This window comes from Chelonia mydas, chromosome 9, assembly GCF_015237465.2.
Source record: "Chelonia mydas isolate rCheMyd1 chromosome 9, rCheMyd1.pri.v2, whole genome shotgun sequence".
NCBI classification, from domain to species: Eukaryota; Metazoa; Chordata; order Testudines; family Cheloniidae; genus Chelonia; species Chelonia mydas.
Genome location: NC_057855.1, coordinates 83,257,510 through 83,278,312, shown reverse-complemented (window position 1 = coordinate 83,278,312; position 20,803 = coordinate 83,257,510). Strand labels below are relative to the sequence as shown.

At 39.7% G+C, this 20,803-nt stretch overlaps 1 protein-coding gene across 18 annotated transcripts in view; it reads right to left on the bottom strand.

Moving 5' to 3' along the window:
* The window catches only part of AMMECR1 (AMMECR nuclear protein 1), a 113,757-nt gene that overhangs the window by 42,471 nt on the left and 50,483 nt on the right, over positions 1-20,803 (bottom strand). The gene's annotated exons all lie outside the window — the stretch shown is intronic.

Here is a 20,803-nt window from a genome sequence, read left to right as displayed (position 1 = left end):
GGCCAATACAGAGATTAGAGAGACAGGAAAACATGGGGCAGGTACAGCAAATAGAAAAGCTAAGTATCTTTTTATGAATGAGGAATATACTTATTAGGAAGGAAAGATCGTAGCATTCTGTGCCTCAGCTTTCCCACTGGGAAAATGGGGATAATACCAACCTATGTAAAGCCTAGACAAACTCTGTATGAAACCATACTATATACATCTCAACTATGATTATCTTTGGCAGGATTATGGAAGTACATTTGTGTATGTGATTGCCTTCATTAGTTCATCTCAGAAGGTGAATGATATTCTCCAAGACCCCATAGAATTATTTTCAAAACCAGCTGCGCAACTGCTGCAAGTTGAAAAATCAAACCCCCAGTTCCTCTCCTCCCTTTTCCCAGTGACATGGAGCAATATCAGAAAACAAAATCTATTTTAGACATGATAAAGTACTGATAATGAGAGGGTACGAGGCCACGTTTGCCTTTTATAGCTCTCCATGTGCTGTTCTTCCTGGGTTTGAGTGAGGCACTGCACAACTAGAGCAAATGCCAGTGGGAAAAAATGGCAGTTTAGGAATAGACAAGTAGATGACAAGAACGTGGGTAGAGCCAGACTTCTTCACACTGGAGAAATTAGAATTGACATATATTACTGTTTTCTAAAGAGGTTTCATTCATTTGTGTTGCTCAGGCTGGAAGGATGAAATGGTTGAGTACCACTGCAATAACATGTATTTAACCTGATGTTGGTTATAAATTACTACTTCAAGGCTTAAACTGCTATTTTTCAGTGTCACTTAACAGAACAATTCTCAACTGCAGTAAGTTAATGAAACATTTTTGTTGATCAAATAACTTTGCATTACTTACTGCTGTTCCTTTCCATCTCTAGAAAGGCAATGCTGTAATTATAATTACTGGATAATAAAGAAATACACTAAGCGAACATATATACAATCCAGACATTTTCCTGCACCTCTTAAAATCACACAGTAAAAAATTATGTTCTGCAAATCTCAATTTGATATTACTGATTTCTAATTTTAAAAATCAAGATGGTAGGCCACATAAATCTATTGCCAACCTAAACCTCGCCTATGTTAAAAATCATAGTTCAATTTGTCTGACATATGCAGGTTTGTGATTTATTACTAACCAAACAATGCCTGCAGAATTCTCACCACTTTAATATTCCCTTTTTTCCCCACACACACTGTGCCAGTGGTATAAAAATACACTGGTCGAATGCATTGTAAGTCTAAGAGACTTAAGTCATCCTGGTGTTTTGGGTCAGGTAAATGATTAAGTCGTAATATTAAGGCATGATTCCAATTTTTTAAAATTAAATTGATAGTCTTGTTTTTTCCTTTAGTCAGAAAGATCATGTTTAATTAAGATTCCTTGTTACTTTTGTCAATATGCTTTGATTATTATATTGCATTAATATGCTTGGAACTGTTCACTTTTTTATTTTTGATGAATTACACTGCATATTATTTTTGGGACATTTCCCCCATCCCAGAGGAAAAGATACTGCTAAAGATTATGGCAATTCATTATTAGATTTCAAGTTTCTCAGTAACATAATGTGCCTGTACAGTATTAATAGCTTATTGCGTTCTACTGATGAAAAGAGGTGGGTATTATTAAATCTAAACCAAAAATTCCAATTCTCTCAGGACAGACCTGTACAGACTGTTATTAGAAAACACTTTTCTAGGTCCTGTGTATGCTCCAATCCACCTTTCTTAATTTGTGCATTAATTGTCATGTAAAACATTCCATACCAGCTGAATTTGATACCTTCAGGAACCATCAAGTTGTGCAAGAGAACCTATGTAATCACATGGTCTTATTTTTGTAACCTTCACTCTCCCTCTCCTTTTCCTCCTTTTATTTCATCCATCATATTTACTTGTTACATCTTGCTTCAAATTAAAGACTAAACTCATTGGGGCAAGGAATATCTCACTATATGTGAAATCATGGGCCCAGTGAAGTTAGTGGCCAAAATTCCAGGTATAAATTCTCAGCTGGTGCAGACTGTCAAAGCTCCATTGACTTCAACAATTTTACACTAGTTGAGGATCTGCCTCTCTGACTTTAATGAGGCCAGAAGTCATCCTATATATTTAATGCAGAAATCACCACAATAACACCTCAGTTCCAACTGCGGCTATTGTGGGGTTATGTGCTACTTCAGTAGTAAATAAGTAACATTCTGGGAGCTAATCTGAACAAATCATAACAAATTTGAGTAACGCCCAAGAACTGAGATATGAATCCTAGTATGAACCTATCAAAGACAGAAAGGCACATGCAGCAACACAATAAGATGGAAGTCAAGTGTACAATAATAAAAATAAAAATGTATGGCCACCTCAATTTGAAGCCTGAGGCAGGAAAAAGTCCTTTAATGTTATTTTCATAGTTGGCAGCTGACTGAAGTTTTTAAAATTTTAGGTAAATTAGCATTAATTGTAATTTGCATAGAATATCATTAATGTGCACCTTCACTGTATACTCTTGTAACTGCTCAGTTATATCATTATCACAAAATTACACAATATTATGGAGGTGCTGGTAACAGCTGTACAGTTAACGATGAGTCAAGTTTTCAGTGTAATACAAGATTTAAACCTTTATTTTGTAAATCAATTGAAGTGCCAGTAAGTGAAATACAGAAAGTAAACTAGGTACAATTTAATATTTTCATGGTGGTCTGATGAAAATTGGGTTGATACAGACAATGAGAGTTCCAAAGTAACCCCTATTCAAGGAAACTAAAACATCTGGGATCCGTGTTTTGCTCCTCATGCTCATTAATACGGTCATAATTACAAATAAGTCGTGCTTGTTTGGATCATGATGATTAACTTTGTTTTCATAACTGAAAAGAAAAGCACCAACCCAAACTGTCGTATTTAGCAGCTACAAAGTAATATAGCCACTCGGGTAAAAATGGGGGAGAGGAGAATATAGATAGAATTCCCTTTCTGTGCATGCTTTCTGTAGATAAAAGTGATATAAAACTAACTACCCACTTGTGCCCCACACCTGTAATAATTTACACCTATGTGCAAAAAAATAAATCAGACTTTAAAAATCTGACCGCTTGTGTCAACACGTACACATATGGGAGCACGTGAGCTAAGAGAACCGTTCAATTCTACAGAAAGCAGAACAGCAACATTTTGAACAACCTACACACATTTTAAATCACAATTTATAATATTTTATATCATAAGCTGTTATGAGATCAGGAAATGTGAAAAAGCTATTCTACTGCAACATTTTCACGAGTTGCTTTGCCTGTGCTGGAAAGAAGGCAAAGTACCACAAGAAATCGAAGAGGCCAACGTCATCACTCTCTGTAAAAACAAGGTTAACAGGAGCAACTGTAACAAATATCGTGGCATTTCCCTTCTTAGTATTATGGGAAAAGCCTTTGCCTGAGTTGTCCTGAACAGACTTCAGACCTTTGCAGACAGAATCTATCCAGAATCACAGTGCGGCTTCAGAGCTGAAAGGTCTACCATCGATATGATCTTCTCACTGAGACGACAACAAGAGAAATGCAGAGAACAAAAAAAAAAAGCCCCTTTACATAGCCTTCATCGATCTTAGAAAGGCTTCTGACCTTGTGAGTAGAAGTGGACTATTCGCGCTTCTAAAAAAGATTGAATGTCTCCGCCCAAACTCTTAAGCATGATTCGATCCTTCCATGAAAATAGGTACGGCAAAGTTCAATATGATGGCTCAGTCTCTGAGGCTTTCCAGATTCGTAGCAGAGTTAAGACAGGCTGTGTACTTGGCCCAACTCTGTTTGGGATCTTCTTCTCCCTGCTGCTGAAACAAGCTTTTGGTTCCTCAACTGAGGGAATCCACTTGCACATGAGATCTGATGGAAAGCTGTTCAATTTTGCAAGACTCAGATCTAAAACCAAGGCTTGGGAGGCCCTTATCCAACACCTCCTCTTCGCTGAAGACGCAGCAGTGACAACCCACACAGAAGCCCATCTCCAAAACCTCCTGGACAGTTTTTCCAAAGCCTGCCAAGACTTCGGCTTACTATAAGCCTAAAAAAGACGAACATAATGTGCCCAGGAGTTGCAGAAGCACCCTCCATCAAGATCAACAGCTATGAACTTGAAGTGGTGAACGAGTTCACATACCTGGGGTTCTCTATCGCAGTCAACCTCTCACTTGAACAGAACTCAACATCTGCATCGAAAAAACCGCCACAGCAATATCTAGACTGAGCAAGAGGGTATGGCAATCAACAAACTGACAGAACACACAAAGATCTCTGTGTATTGTGTGTGTTATCAGCACCCTTTTGTATGGGAGCGAACCATGGACCTTATATTCTCATCAGGAAAAAGGGCTCAACAGTTTTCATATGCGTTGCCTTCGTCGAATCTTTGGTCAAGATATAACTTTCTCCCATTCAAGTTACAGTTCAATCCTAGAGATATAGCACACATGAAAACTGCAACTGACATGAAGTTGCACATTACACAAACTTGCTTCTTGAAGGGTGAGAGTAGGTTTAATAAACAACTTTTACGACTTTTCTGTTAAATTTAGATGAATGACAGCTTGACTAGAGGTAGTGAGGAAAATATCAAGTTGGAAAAACAAGGTGGTATACAAAGGAACTACTGAGGAAAGAAAAACTGATTAAAAAAAATAGTTGCCAATTAACTACTCCTTACTTCCTCAATCCCCAGAGCTCATTCACATCCATTACTGCTGACCAAGAAAAGCCATGCCGCACCAAACAGCTGAAAAGTAGTAATGCAAAGCAAGGGGGCTCCAAGTTGCTCAAACTCACTTAGGAGATGGCAATGTTTCAGCATGAAGTCTGCTGCTCTTGAAATTAAAAGTTTTAATGGTATACATAAGCAATACCAAATCACAGTGTAATGTGATGAATGCATAATTTATGGAGCAAGAAAAGAGTATTGCAAGTCAAACATACTTAAAGCACATCTATGCAAGCTTGGGTGTCCTACTGAGGGTAGTTCAAGTTACTGTCAATCAAGAAAAAACTAAGCATTACTGTCAGTTTTCCTTCATACAAGACATGCTACACAAGTCTCAGCTTTTCACAAATAAAATTCAAAATGGTTTATAAATTCTCAAATGCATTTTTCTGACTTTGGTTTATACTAGATTCTGGAGCACACTTCACATTTGGGATATGGAGAGGGATAGAAAACACAGCTGAAGGGTACCCAAAGGGGAGGGAAGAGGGGGAATGAAAAATAATCACAGAAATGGGAAAGAGAAAAAGGACTTGTTTAGGGTAGTCCAAAAATAACTAATAGGATGAAATTTAGCAAAGAAAAATTAAGCTATCAGTAATATTTCTTAATACTGAGTATTATTGGATTGTAAAATCTCCCCCAAGGAAAGCTGCCGCACCACTTGGATAATTTGTCAGAATGGATAAAGCAAACTGCAATACTAAAGTATTTTCCATCTGTAATTTCTATGGTAAGATTGGTATGACTTTATGAAGGAACACATACTAGAATATGGAAATGCTTGCTTTGAAATAATGGATATGTCCAGTTGTAATTGGATTGCAATTTTGTTAATGACAAATATTTAATCAGTCACAAGTGACAGGCAGTGCATTTCTGGTTAGTGAGTGCATGTTTTGTGAGGTGTTCTGAGATACGAGGCTGAATGGCACATGGAGATAGCCCAAAGAAGTACAATACACACTAGAAATGCACATTTTGGAGTGTGTTATTGATAGTTGGAAAGATTTAAAATGAAGGAATTGCTGATAAAGGGGAAAGCCCACTCCTGTAATGACAAATCAAGGTTAAGTGACTTCCCAAAGCACACAACTAGTCAGTGGTATGGGATGGAACAGAACCCAGTTGCACAGATTCCCAGTGCTCTACAAGTCTCTCTCCTGGACTAGACTGCCTACGATTGCTAGCCCTCTAACTCTACACATTCTATAAAAGATACAATTGTATCTGCCATAAAAAGGCTAACTTGGTGGTAGGGAGTGAAAAATAAGATCTTTGACAGCAACCAAGATTTTATCTTAAATTATCTAAAATAAGTTCCCTCTCACCTCCCAACAAAGAAAAACTCAACGTAATAACTTCAATTCTTATGGTCAAGGAGCCTTAGTCAGATTTGTCTTCAAAAACTGGTTTACATTAGTTTGTTTGCAGCTTACTACAAAAGCATTTCTAAGGTAGTGTGTTTTAAGCTACTGTATGTGAGAAGGAAAGTGATCATAATAACTTGAGCAAAAATAAATGGAATTTAGACTAGGTAGCTAATTAGAGAGTCTTCTTTCAATTTATGAAATAAAACTTTAAATTGATCATTAAGTCATGGTTTTCATAATTGTTGATAGTAACGGGAATCACAAATTCAGGTTTTGCCAGTAAACCTTGAGAGTAAAACCAATCATTTCTAGGGTTTAATGGATTTGGCAAACAGAGACAAGAAAAAACCCTGACAGTTAGATCCCAGCATACAACCCAGTGAATCTCAGAGCCTAGGTCTACAGACTCAGCTTGCGGGGCCTGCACTATAGTGCTAAAAATAGCTGTGCTGACTTTCAGGCTCTGAAGGCTGGGGAGCAGGGTGGGTCTATTTTCAGCACTGTAGCACAAGCCCGGATCTTGCTGCCGAAAAGGGTGTTTTTTCCTGCCATATAAACCTACCCTTAAAGAACATCCAAGTGAGGTCATGTCTATACTTACAGTGCTGCATCAGCACAGTTGTACCAATACACTGAGCCGCTGCCACACGTCAGGTGAAGATGCTCTACGGCAATGGGAGAGCTCTTCCGTTGGCATAAAAAAACCCCACCTCAGTGAGCAGCAGAAGCTACGTCGGTGAGAGAAGTTCTCCCGCCAATATAGCGCTTTCCACTCGAGCACTTATGTCAGTGTAACTTATATTGCTCAGGGGGTGGAATATGCGCATTATAAAGAGAGGTTTCAAAGAGGGATGGGCTATTATCAGCAGGAGAGTGAGTTTGTATGTGTGTGTGTGTGTGTGTGGCGGGGGGGGGGGAAGGGTGAGAAAACCTGGATTTGTGCTGCAAATGGCTCTACTTGATGATCACTTTAGATAAGCTGTTACCAGCAGGAGAGTGGGGTGGGAGGAAGTTTTGTTTCATGGTCTCTGTGTGTATATAATGTCTTCTGCAGTTTCCACGATATGCTATGCATCCGATGAAGTGAGCTGTAGCTCACGAAAGCTCATGCTCAAATAAACTGGTTAGTCTCTAAGGTGCCACAAGTACTCCTTTTCTTTTTACAAATACAGACTAACACGGCTGTTACTCTGAAACCTCACATCTGTGAGTTACAAGTTTTGCCAACATACGTGGTAGTATGGATATAGCCCAAGTCAGATACTGAGAGAAGTATTCAAATTACTTATAAACAAACAAGGCAATTATATGATCATAAGGTTTGTATGCGTTACATACAGTTGACAGTAGGTCAAAAAAATATTTGCTCATTAACAAAAACCTCTCTGCAGAAGGTTTAAACAACCAACAATTATAATAAGTTAATGTCTGTTACAGGAATTGGCATCCAACAACATTAGCAGGCAACTGTATCTTCTTATTCAAATAGAATTCATTTGGAAAGGTTTTCTCTACATCTGTATTTATCGCATTTTAATGTAAGCATTACTAACTGAAAGTAAACGATTTTTAAAGGCGAACAACTAAGAAAAAAAAGAATTAGGATACCTACTACAGCAATATTTGATTATGGATCATAAGTACATGCAAATGCCTAGCATGGAGAATGTCTTTCACTTCAGTACAAATATGCCTACAACGGTTCACACTTCCACAGCCCATAGGCCATTATTTACATATGAATGGATGCCATTACATTCAAAACGTTTGAAGTTCTATAAAAACTGCTAGAGTAAAGATCACTTGAACAACTAATTTGCTGCTAATACAACTAAAGCGTTCTACTTTTATTGGGGCTTTCTAAACACACTGTGCTTTTTATGCTCCAGGCTAATTTCTCCCTTCTCCCTCACAACCAAAAGCGGGATCAGAGAATTAAAAAAAAAAAAAAAAAAAGCAGATTCTCATCTCAGTTACACATCGGTGGTGGCTTGGGGAAGCTAGCCCTCCAGCCCCGCCCCTTCTGTGCCCACCAGAGCCCAGCCCCCACTGTGGCCGCTGGCCCCTGCCCAGCACCCCTAGTCCTCCCCCACTCTGGCTGCTGGCCTCTGCCCAAGGCTAGCGCCCCCTGACCCCAGAGCGCCAAAGAGCAACCTGGGAAAGGATACACTGCAATGTTCCCAATCTGGCATTTTTGCAACCACTGAAAGTTTACTAAAACTGCTGACTGATATCTAAACCAAATATTTCCTTCAGAACACACCTGCAACGTGTATGGATGAACTTGATATTACCTAATGTTCCATTAATTTCAACAGAATATCAGTAAAAGAGTAAGAAGAGAAGAAGTACAGCAGAATTTTTTTAAGAAAAGCTGATTATTCTAAACACTACCATCAGTGTTCAGGTCAAGAAAGCAGACATGGGATGCTGATGGCAGAACAAAAACATCACTATAGATGAAGCAAGAAAACCACTGATACCAAAAGACTGCATGAAGGTGAGACCTCAGGACACAAAAAAGCATGGGATGAACCAATTAATATGGTCAGTTAAGTCTGGTATCAGAATTGTGTAAGATGACAACACATTTTATATAATGTCACTGATCTTATTAAATTATATTTACGTAGCAAGTTATTTTTTAAAACTTGTATTAACTAGAAGCTAATCTCTCTGCATTAAAGAAATCCAGTTTCTTCCCTTTTCTCATAATTAAATTTATATAGAGTAGTACTTTCAAAGCAAGTTAAAACATTAAGTTTCAGGAACACTGTTAAGTAGACATGATATTTTCAGCACCCAAAAGCATGCTCTCAGTATTTCATAGTACAAAGACTGACACAGTACTTATCCCAAACATTTACAACAGAATGTTAGATGTGATAAGAAGGGGTAACAAACATATGAGAATTACAGCAATAAGATGACATATTACTCAGATGTAGACATATGAATATCCTGGTGATTCAATTAAAAAAGACTTATTTTAAAAGGATATATTGATGATTCACTTGTGAGCATTAATGAAACACCAAATATTAAGAAGGAATCTGAATAAGGACAGGGAAGGCATTCAGTATTTATACGTGGCATAGATGAAGGCACGTAGAGGTTTATAGAATTATACAAACTGGGCATTGAGGCTAGCATCTCTAGAAGATATTTAAACAGGTTATAGCCATGAGTAGAGAATTTTGTAGGTTACTGGAAATTAGATCAAGAAATTTTAATATGATTTAGTGGAGGGAGAGGCAGTGGAGACATTCAAAGATGAGGGACAATACAAGTATTATTCTACTTTTACAGATAAGATAAATGAAGCACAGAGAGGTTAATGACTCATGCAATTTAAGTGGCTTGCATATAATGAGTCAGTGACAGAATCAAGAATAGAACTCACATGTCAGGACTTCCAAAACCTATTCTTTAATTCTATTACACCCATTCTTTTACACTGTATTAATCCTGAGAGAATTCTGAGCCAAAAAAATAAAAACTCTGCACACAAAAAAAATCTGTATATAATATTTTAAAATTCTGTATATTTTATTTATCAATAAATAAATGTGGAAGCTCCAGCATGGTAATGGGGATCACAGGCCACGAGTTGCACAGAGGTGGGAGATTGCCCTGAGTCCTTCCCAACTCCGGACATGGACTTGGTGGTGAGGCTGCACCCAACCCTGACACAGTGCAAGGGCCAGGCCTGTTCCAGAAACACCCTGAGGCCTTGCCCCTCCATACCAGGCACAGGCATGGAGGGGCAGGCAACCTAGAGGAACACAGTCTTGTATGCATGCCCAGCCTGGCCCCCCGATCCAGGTGTGGGTCAGGCAGGTTCAGCCAGGCAGGATCCAAGCGTGGAGGGGCTTAGTGTGGGGTGAGAGGGTTCTGTGTAAGGCAATCTGGCTGAAGGCGGTTCACTGGGGGTTCCGGGTGCAGGGGGAATAGAGCTCTGCAGGGGGGATCTGGGTCCAGGGGACTCGTCGGGGGGGGGGGGGGGGGGTCCAGTTGCAGGGGAGGTGGGGCTTGTTGAGGTGGGGAGCAAGCACAGAGGGCTCAGTGGGAGGTGATCTGGATCCATGGGAGATGGGCAGACAGGATAGCTGCTCCCCATACAGTGACCCTTCCCCCCACGGCTGAGGAGCAATGGGAGACAGGAAGCTGGCGGGCGGGTGCAGAGCTTCCTGCAGCCGAGGGAGGTTTCTGGGGGTGGGTCTCAGTTGGCCCCAGCCCCGGCAGCTCCTTGCAGGGGAAGAGGAAGTCCCATCCTCCCCTGCCCCCCTCACAGCCAGAACTAGCAATTGAACCTGGCGCAGGGTAGGAGCCACAAGCCAGGGCATCCCTAGCCCTACTCCCACCCCAAAATGACACACCTGCACTTCTAGGGAGGGGTGCATGACCGCTCTTGCAGCTGCCCTTTGCTTCCCTGTCAGAAAGTCATTTTTCTGAGGGGAAGCAAAAAAATCTGCAGGGGACATGAATTCTCCCCCCAGGAATAACTATACTTACACCTTTACTGCTGTGCAGAACATAACAGTATGGCTCCCAAAGGATTAATCAAAACAAGACTGATTAACTGAAATGTGATTAATCCAATTTCAGAAAAGGAATTTTCTATAAATTGGTGCCACTTGTTAAAAACAAACAGCAGTAATTGATTTTGCTACAATAAGCAGTGTTTCCTATATTTGGAACAGGAAATATGGCAAATACAGTAAATTTATGACCAATTATGGTAACTGTTTTGGCACTCACTGTAGCCAGCAATTCATACATACTGTACCCAAGAGTGTCTATGAAATATTTGCAAAAAGAAAAGGAGTACTTGTGGCACCTTAGAGACTAACAAATTTATTTGAGCATAAACTTTCATGAGCTGCAGCTCACTTCATCGGATGCATGAAGTGAGCTGCAGCTCACGAAAGCTTATGCTCAAATAAATTTGTTAGTCTCTAAGGTGCCACAAGTACTCCTTTTCTTTTTGCGGATACAGACTAACACGGCAGCTACTCTGAAACCTATGAAATATTTGTTAAAGACCCAACTTTTCAAGATAGTTCGCCTTTTCACAAAGAAGATACATTAGACATTTTAAAGGCTCCTTGAAGTCCTAGTGGCTTCATATTTATCTAAAAGATATTCTCTGTGCCATACCACCAGAGTTGCATTTAGCAGAAATACTCTAGCAGAAGACACCTTGGGGTAAGAGAAAGGGGACTGCTGGAAAGATACGTTGCTTAAGGGCCCCGGACCTTGTGCACCAGTTGGTCCAAAACACCTATTCTTTTTGGCTTTTGGAGAGCCAGGAGATGCATGAAGGTAAAGAGTGACAAAAGGTGTCATGAGTTTCACAGGTGTGTATTAAGGTTTATTTTTTTTTCCATTGTTGGTTGATGTTAATCCTCCCCACTCCCCATAGTTTTAACAGAGAGGAAATTAGGACATTCTTGCCACACAAGTCATCAATATCTTCTTAATGAACCCCCTCCCAGCAGACATTCAGCTTGGCAAAGCTAGACAGACAAGCAGCTTCCACCACATAACACAATGCTTCTAATTTTTAAATTAGAAGACCCAGTGCAAAGAGTGCAGCACTCTAGAGAACAAGCATATTACACCTGTAAGATTCTCCTATCTTTCTCTGTGTAGGAAAGCAGACAGCCTGATGATTAACATAGCACACATTAAATTGATTAAAAACTGGCTGAGAAGTGTCAAAATGTAAATGTAAACAGGAAATCATTATCAAGCAGGTGTACTTCTAATGGGGTCCCGCAGGGATTGGTTCTTGGCCCCACACTATTTAATTTTTTTATCAATGACCTGGACAAAACCATAAAATCATCACAAAATTTGCAGATTACATGAAGACTGGGGGAATGGTAAATAATGAAGAGGACAGGCCATTGATAAAGAATGATTTGGATCACTTGGTAAGCTGGGCTGAAGTTAGCTAGCAAACAATATGTGTTTTAATGTGGCTAAATTTAAAAGTATACATCTAGGAACAAAGAATGTCGGCCATACTTACAAGATGGGACACTAAATCCTGGGAAGCAGTGTCTCTGGAAAAACATGTGGGGGTCCTGGTGGACAATCATGAGCTTCCAGTGCAATGCTATGGCCAAAAGGACTAATGTGATTCTTGGATGAATAAACAGGGAATCTCGAGTAGGTGTAGCAAGATTATTTTATCTCTGTATTTGGCACTGGTCTGACCTCTGCTGGAATATTTGGCAATTTGATAATCAAGATTGAATTAAAAAGAAAAGAAATACTCCAGTTCAAAAGAAAAGACTTTGGGAAATCTCTATGGCCTGTATTATATAGGAGGTGAAATGAGGTCACCATATGGGCCGTTTTGGCCTTGGAATCTATGCATCTACCAATCTCACATTTGATAATTCTCTCACAGGCTTGATTTATTGCCAGCAGAAATCTGCCAACATAAATATGAACTGCAAAGAGTAATTCAGATGTATCATCAAATCACTTGAATGCAAGGAAAAGAATTTGTTTACATTGTCTTACTTTTTGGGCAGACTGCAAAATTTCCAGGAAACAAAATAGCTGTGAATGACGTTTCACTTCCTGAACCCACCCTTACAGTTGTGAGGCAGACAGGGAAAGAACAACACTTGTGTTTCCTGAACGTTGTGTTGGTAACTGGCAGCCACAGTGGTAATTTTTTAGAATACTCTTGTTGCAATTTGGTTCAGAGCTCATGCTGTTAGTACTAAACCTTCCTGAATTAGTGCAGCGTAGCAGGCAATGTCAACTTCCAGAGCCAGGTGATGGAGACAAAACATCAATTTGGCATTTTTGCTTTTTTAACCAATTTCTCAAATTTCTTAAATTAGGAGTATGTTTCCTCCAAATCTCAAATCACTTGCATAGAAGCCTATGTCCTCATTCTTCTAGTAGTTTGAATTCAGCCACCTCGTCTTAAATGTCATATTCTTGGTTTCTAGTCAAGCAGATTAATGAACATGATAATATAAAAAAAACTATTAATACGATCAGGTTTGTATCCTATTTACAGAATTTGCAACACCAAATATGATGGAAGTGATAATCCCCAGCAATCTGGAAAGGATAAATTGTTCATCTCCTATTTTAATTAATAATTTATATTATATTTTATATAATTAACAATTATTCCAAATGGGAGTAATATAACATAGTTCCCTTACAAACCCACATCCCTCTCTTCAAGATTTATCAAGAGGAGACAAGCTCTTTTACATATTGCTCTATTTTTCTTATATGCTTCAAAATGGCTAGTTGTAACATTTACCTTTGAAATAGAAAAAATGCATATTAATCTTAAACAACTAGGAGTGAATGACCTCTTAGTCCCCAGTTACATGTATCTTTAATGTTCACTTAATGTTAAATATACCACAGTTAATGTTCACTCAGAGTACTTTTAAAAAGCAAAAAGTCCACCTAGATTTGAAAGACTAAATTAAATTTTAATTAAAAAGATAAAAAAAATAAGTAATCAAAAATCCAGAGGACAGAAGTTCTTTAGTATTTAAAAATCCTTATGGCCTCTTTGCAAGTGATCACAATTTCTTCAAGTTCAGTAACTGTAAATATTACATCTAATTGTTCATTCATCTTTTCAATCAAGTTATATAAAGTTAGCAAAGTCAATTCTCTATCTCTGGATGGGATGAAAACATCCATGCTGTGCGGATGATGTTGGTGTGAAAGGGATGCTGAAAGCCAAGTGGGCACATCCAAATCCAGGCCTCCATTCCAAATTTGATCCCATTCTTAAAAATTTATCATATGGCTTTTGTTGGCTTTATTAGGGTTGACAACTTTCTAATTGCACAAAAACTAACACTTTAGCCCCGCCTGTTCCCTGAGGGCCCGCCCACTACATTCCCCTCCCTTGGTGGCTCACTCTCCCCCACCCTCACTCACTTTCACTGGGCTGCGGTAGGGGATTGGGGTATGGGAGGGGGTGAGGGCTCCGGCTGAGGGTGCGGGCTCTGTGGTGCAGGAGGGGGATCTAGGCTCGGAGTGGGGCCAAGGGATTCGGAATGTGAGAGGGGGGCTACAGGTTGAGATTGGGATGTGGGAGGGGGTACAGGCTCTGGGCTGGGGCCAGGGATTAGGCATTCAGGGTGTGGGATGGGGCTCTGGATTGGGGCAGGGGGTTAGGGTGCAGGAGGGGGTATGGGCTCTGGACTGGGGGGTGCAGGCTCTGGGGTGGGGCCAGGAATGAGGGGTTTGGGATGCAGGAGGGGGCTCCAGGCTGGGGGGCGGGGCCAAGGGATTCGGAGCGCGGGCTGCGGTGCAGGAGGGGGTGAGGGCTCTGGGGTGGGGCTGGGGATAGGGGATCAGGGTGTGGGAGGGCTCAGGACTAGGGCAAGGGATGAGGGCTTTGGGGTGCAGGAGGGGGCTCCAGGTTTGGAGGGGCTGAGATCTGGGGGTTGGAGCTCGGGGTTGGGGCACAGGCTTACCTCAGGTGGCTCCTGACTGGTGGGGGGGGGGAGGGGGCTGGCTAAGGCAGGCTCCCTGCCTGTTCTGACACCACATTACAGTGCTAGTAGGCGGGGGGTGGGGAGGAGGCTCCATGCATGCTGCTCTCACCCATAGGCGCTGCCCCCCCCAGCTCCCATTGGCTGGGAATCGGCCAAATGAGCATGCAACTACCACAAACTGTGCATGCCAAATGAGTAATTGTACATACAAAAAAAGGGGCTGTGAAAGGGGACCACCACTATTTCTAACTAAATATTTAATCACCTCCACTGCAACGTTTGTCACTATGGAAATTCTGGGGTAGATCTAGCGGAAAAGTACGTTCCCAACTTTGTAGGCCTGGTCTGACAATCAAGCAAATAAGTATAATCGGGTGTTCTCCACTGACTGAGTTTGACACCCAGGACCCTACACCTAAGGAGAGGAAATGAAAAAGTCAAAACAAAAGAATGTCTGTGGAACACATTTTACAGCAGTCCTCTCTATTGATTTTAAAAAATCCTAGCTACAACTGTTACATTGATCTATTTCTATGGGTTTCTCTCTTCCACCTGCAATTTGCAATGCTTGTAGTTTAGTTAATTTATGAAAGCAACAAAAGGTGCCTGGCTAACCACTTACACCCTTGATTTACTTGAATTACTTAGTAGGGATGTGTTGGAATCTAAGCAGCACATCTTTTCTGAATTAAAGCTATCACAAGCTTAATATTGTGTCTTCAGTGGCATACAAATTAGATTGTGAAATTCACTTATAAAACTGACTATGTACAGTACTGTCCCTCTAATAAGAGCTATTCTGCATTGTAGTACTAATATAATTTTTTCAATTAAAACAATGCTATACTGCACTCTTAAAATTGTACATTAATCATAATTTGCTTGACAATTCAAAAGGCTTGAGGTTCTTTTATAAATTCACCATCATTCTACAATTTAAAACATACATAGGTGGTTACAGGGTTTGTTGGTGTCATTTACAGAGTTTTAGAATTTAGGCTTTCATGTGCAAGGTGAAAGACCATGCGCCAAATATTGATCTTACTTGCTGTGCTCAAAGGGAGCAAAGTAATACCAACTCATGCTGCCTGAAACAAAAGTGAAACCAAAATTTTAATACATGGTGCAATCCTGTTCTCACTAAATTCATGGTAGTTTTATCTTGGACTTCAGCAGAAGTAGGTAAATGCCCCAAGGAAGCCTCGCTGTGATTGGCTATATTCCCCACAGTAGAACTAAAAGGGTTAACTGGAGATGGAGAGCTCAATCAAAGCACCTGGAGGCTGGGCCAGGCCCAAATGAAGATAAGGCCCAGCTGTGAAAGGAGCTGGGTGGTGAGCATAAAGAGAGGAAAAGCCAGATGACAAAAAAGCTGCAAGCCAAGAAGGGAAGAACTTCACAGGCCTTCTGTAGTGATTAGCGTGCAGAAGACTGGCCTAGAGGCAGCAGATGTACATGAAGTCCAGGGAGATGCTTTTGGCAAGGGTCTGAAGGAAGACCAAGGTAGGAAGTGGTCCATGGAGATAGCAGAGAGTTCAAGAGAGCAAACCCCTTAGCTGCTTGCCACAGGGTTCCTAGACTGGAAGCCAGAGAAGAGGCAGGGCCTGGGTTCCTCTACTGGTCCACTTGAAAAGATGGCACAGAAACACTGATGCAAGGAGGACACTCTGGAAGGTGTTACTCTGCACAAGAGTGAAAGGACAACACTGCAGAGCCTGGGATGGGATGAAGAGACTACAGAACAGTGAGCATAGCTGGGGGGTGATTATTTGCATTTAGTTTATTGGACTTTGTTTACCCTGGAAGAGGTGGGATTAACAGTGACCTGGCTGGAGAGCTGAATCATGAGAAGAGAGACCACTACAATGCTGGAACAGCTGCCAGCAAGGCATGCTAGAGAAGGAGAGCCTTGCATACCATGCCCAGCCACAAGATGGTGTGCCAGTGGTGAGTTCACTCTTCTACACACACTTTTGAGTTGGTTACCCATCTTTCTTGAATGTAAAATATGTCTTTCTACCACTAGATGCTACTGTTACAGAGAAGCTTTCTGCAAGGTTACAAAAAGCTGCTCCTCCATTGCATATGGCTTCAACCATCTGAAAGCCCAACAGACATTTAGAGTGCAATTAATGAGTATGAATGAAACGTGGCAATACAGAAGTGGGTGGGCCAGGTAAAATTCAGAAAGTGCCTATTTGAATCACAAAACAACTGGTTTATAGCTAGAAGAACTGAGTCAATGCTTTTCACAATATTAGATTTTTCAGCTTATAAAGTGTTCTGCTAGTGTTAGAATTAAATTCCATGCACACCTGTTTTGGGAGTTTGGGTATTTTCTACACCTCATACCACAAAATAATAATAATGGCTCATTATCTATGCTCTGCAAAAGCAAAGTGAAGGCAGGAAGGGGAAGAGGGTAACAAAAACGAGAGATGTACAATTTATGAAATTTCATGGTTATAATTCAAATTGCATATTTAACAAATGTATTTGATCAAACTAAGTAAATTATATGGTATACTGGCTTCAATTAGAGGTTTTTAAACCTCCATTTTCAGGCATTTCTGAATAAGAGGCATGAATCGGTCGAGCATGACTGAGCCCTAAAATATGAAGTGACTTTTTTGGAGGGGAGAGTCTGGTCAGTTCTTATGGTAACTTAGCTTTCAATTACTGCACAAATTGTGACATGTACAATTAAAATTTTCTAGCTCTGGAGGTTATACTGAAGGAAACTTTTAGTTAACTTATCTCAAATCAAAGCACTAAATTTGAGCACTAAAATTTTGATACTTGTTCTGAGATATTTAAAATATAGATGTAATATCCATTATCTCTCATTCCATAATTCCACCTGCTTTGAAACTCTATATTTTAAACAACAAATAGGTTTCATCCACTTTCTAAAAAGCAGAACTCCAAAGGGTCTCCCCCTGAATGTCAGAAATTCATCCCTTCTACACATGAGTTTGGAACAGTCCTTGGTAACCTACATGTTTTCAAAATGTATTTTCACACATTTGTGAACTTTCACAAGCCTGGTAAGAGTTTCTGGAAGAGAAAACAAGTCACTGCTTCAGTAATGAGAAAGCAGAACACAAACAGAGGGGTTGCCCTAACTAATGAGGCAGCATGCAGAGCAGAGACCTCCACAGACAAAGCACAGCTGCTGGTCTTTGCAGTAAAAGATTAGCAGTCTAGGTCAAGAGAAAAAAGCTTCTTTGTGGAGAAGGAAGCTGACCTGCAGAATGCATCCTCAGTGCAGAGGAGAAAGGGAAGTCAGCTGAGCCTCTAAACTGTGCAGGAACTTCTGGGGACAAATAACGGGCAGTGCCAATTCTTTAACAGAACGTGTACAAATACATCGTCGAAGATAGCAATCACAACCTTTTGGAGGATTGAGAATGTAACGTCCTTTCCAAATAGCTGTCATGTGAAAAGGCTGTTGCCTCCTTTTCCTATGTTTTATAAAGATGGAATGTATGTGTGTGTTTTCACTAGATTTTTGCACCAGCATCATACCATCCAGGTTGCTGTAAGAATGTCTGCAAGCTGCTGCTCTAGAAACAGCAGGAGAATACTTTTTTTTGGTCTCCTATAAGAATTGAAGCTATTTGAAAAAATCTTAACACAGTGAACTTAAAAAAAAGAAGAGAGAGAATTCAGACCTCTAAATCCCCAGTTATGAACTAATTTAAACTAGTCTCTTTTAAGTCGCTAAATCAGACAAATGACCAATCAGTCAGACCACATTTCTTCTGTTTTTGGCTATTAGTTGAACTGAAAATAAGCAAATGATTTGAGGAAAAAGTCATATCCAAAATCAATTTAGTTATCTACAAAATATACTTCACATTCTAAAACCAGCATTGTTAGAGTGAATGATTGTTGAGAAAGAAAAGGGTTTCTTTTCCGTCTTTAAATAACTTGTATCTTTCCATGTACAATGTGTTTCTAATCTAGCTTTTCATTACAGAACACTGCAAACACTACTTAGACATCAATTACACTAGTATTTGAATTGAGGAATAACTTGTAAATTATTAGTGGCTTGGGATCTATTTCACCCTGCGATATTATGGAAGTACGTGAAGTTAAATATTGTACATATAAACAGCATAACTTTTAATAGAAGTGCTTTTTCTCTTCTCCTCCTGTTAAATCAAACCAGATCCAGAACAAAATATATCTACTCAACTGAAAAATGAATGAAATGTAAGAAAGTTTTAATAGTGTTCATTTGAATTAAGTCTGAGTTCCACCCTGATAAGAGAAGCCTGGCTTAAATCTAGTTTCAGTCACTGAATTACAGGATATGTTAGCAATTACTGTTTTCACAAAGGCCCTTCCCAGTGAAGCTGGTACAGCAGTGTATGACAGATGGATAAGCTCCCTGGAGCAATTAGTTGTACTCATGATTGTTAAAGTGCTCTCTAACAACTGTTAGAGATACAAAAGTTCTTGTGGGAGTTATTTACATTTAGTACCTCTCAACCTGCCAGATTAAGTATGGGACCACAGACTCTTTTGCTATTTTTAAATTGTAGTAAAAATAAAGGACTATACCAGCCCTATAGATAGCAGACTTGAGTTTAAACTATTGGGCTTTCCCAATCTGGGTTAACTGAAAAGCAAGTTTAAAAAATATATTTTTTAAATGCTGGAGCGTACCTCTGCCATTTTTTCTCAATTTGTCTCCTTAAAGGCTAGAATGTAAACTAGTCACAGTGTAGGTGGAATTAATAAATATATCTAAAAGACTACACTTAGATCATAAACAGTTAACTTTTAAATACTTTTTCTAAATTTTGAAGTGAACAGAGTGAAATAAAACATTCACACACAAAACAACCATTCAAAAGTTGAAAACTGCATTGTAAAAGTAGATTCTGATGTGTTTCTAAGAAATTGGAAACAAGATATTAGTGGTTTTCTCAATTGTACCATTGGAATGTCATTTATGACTCAAAAGTATCAGACATTAAACTGCTGTTTATAAAATAGATCAACAGGATTTTTTAATATACAATATATGTAAGCGCCACCAAAAGTTTTTTGTCAATGTCAGCAAATATACACCCTTTAGGAAGATTGTTCAAGGGTGAAGGAGAAGAGTGCTTTAACAAAGTTGACTGACAAGTGACCACTCTGAGCGTAACTGTGATTCTAAAATGGTTCAATTTAAAAAAATATTTAGAAAAAGTTTGAAAACTTGGCTACATTTCTGACACAAAAGTAGCCCAATTTTAAAACTTACAAATATAAGAGCCCATCACTCAAACAACTTCAGAGATCACATTTCCAATTTCAGCAGGGGCTATCTGAGCTGAACTCCAAGTCTATGAAAGGCTCACAATAACTTTGTATGGTATGATGCTTTGTATGGTAAGGTGGGCAGGGACAGAAGCCTGTGAAATTAAATTTTCGGATTGCTCAGTCTGAATTTATTAAAGCTTTAGATGCTTTGATACAGATCTTAACATTTTTAAGGCAGCTTGAGCTCCCCCAGAGTTGGGTACACCATTTCCCCTTCCAAGAGCTCTTCGGCTACCTCAATGTGCAGCTCTATAAAGGAAGCCAACTTTTAAAGTGGATGTAGCTTTGCTATTCATAGTCTCAACATGAATAGCTTTGAGAAACAGCTTACATCTGTTAGCATTGTATAAAATCTAGCAAAGCTATGAGCACATGTATTTTAATTCTCGTTATTCTGATTGGAGCATAGCCAATTTCACAGGCTACAAAGTCCTACTGAACAGCGAGAACACTGGCCTTTGGATCCTGGTCCATCACACCCAGTTTGTGACATTTCCTCTGCCTACAACCTCAAGTGTCAGGGAGAAGCAGAATCTAAATGGAGGAGGGGCTTACAGACAGAAAAATTTAAGAGGCTCCCTATTCCATAGTCGCTTCTACACAAAGCAGCAAAGTTTAGAACTGTTAATGGCTTGCATGGAATTTTCAGAGCCCTTTCTTTATCCTCTTCCTCTTACATCCCTGGTAAGTTATGGAAGAACTGTATAGTTCAAATAAAACACCCCACTAAAGCAAATCAAGCCTTTCAGTTTATTACTGAGTTGGGTCTCCCAGCACACAACCACTGCTCCTGAACCTCCACCAGCTCAGTCTGTCTTAAAAATTGAAATATAAATCACATT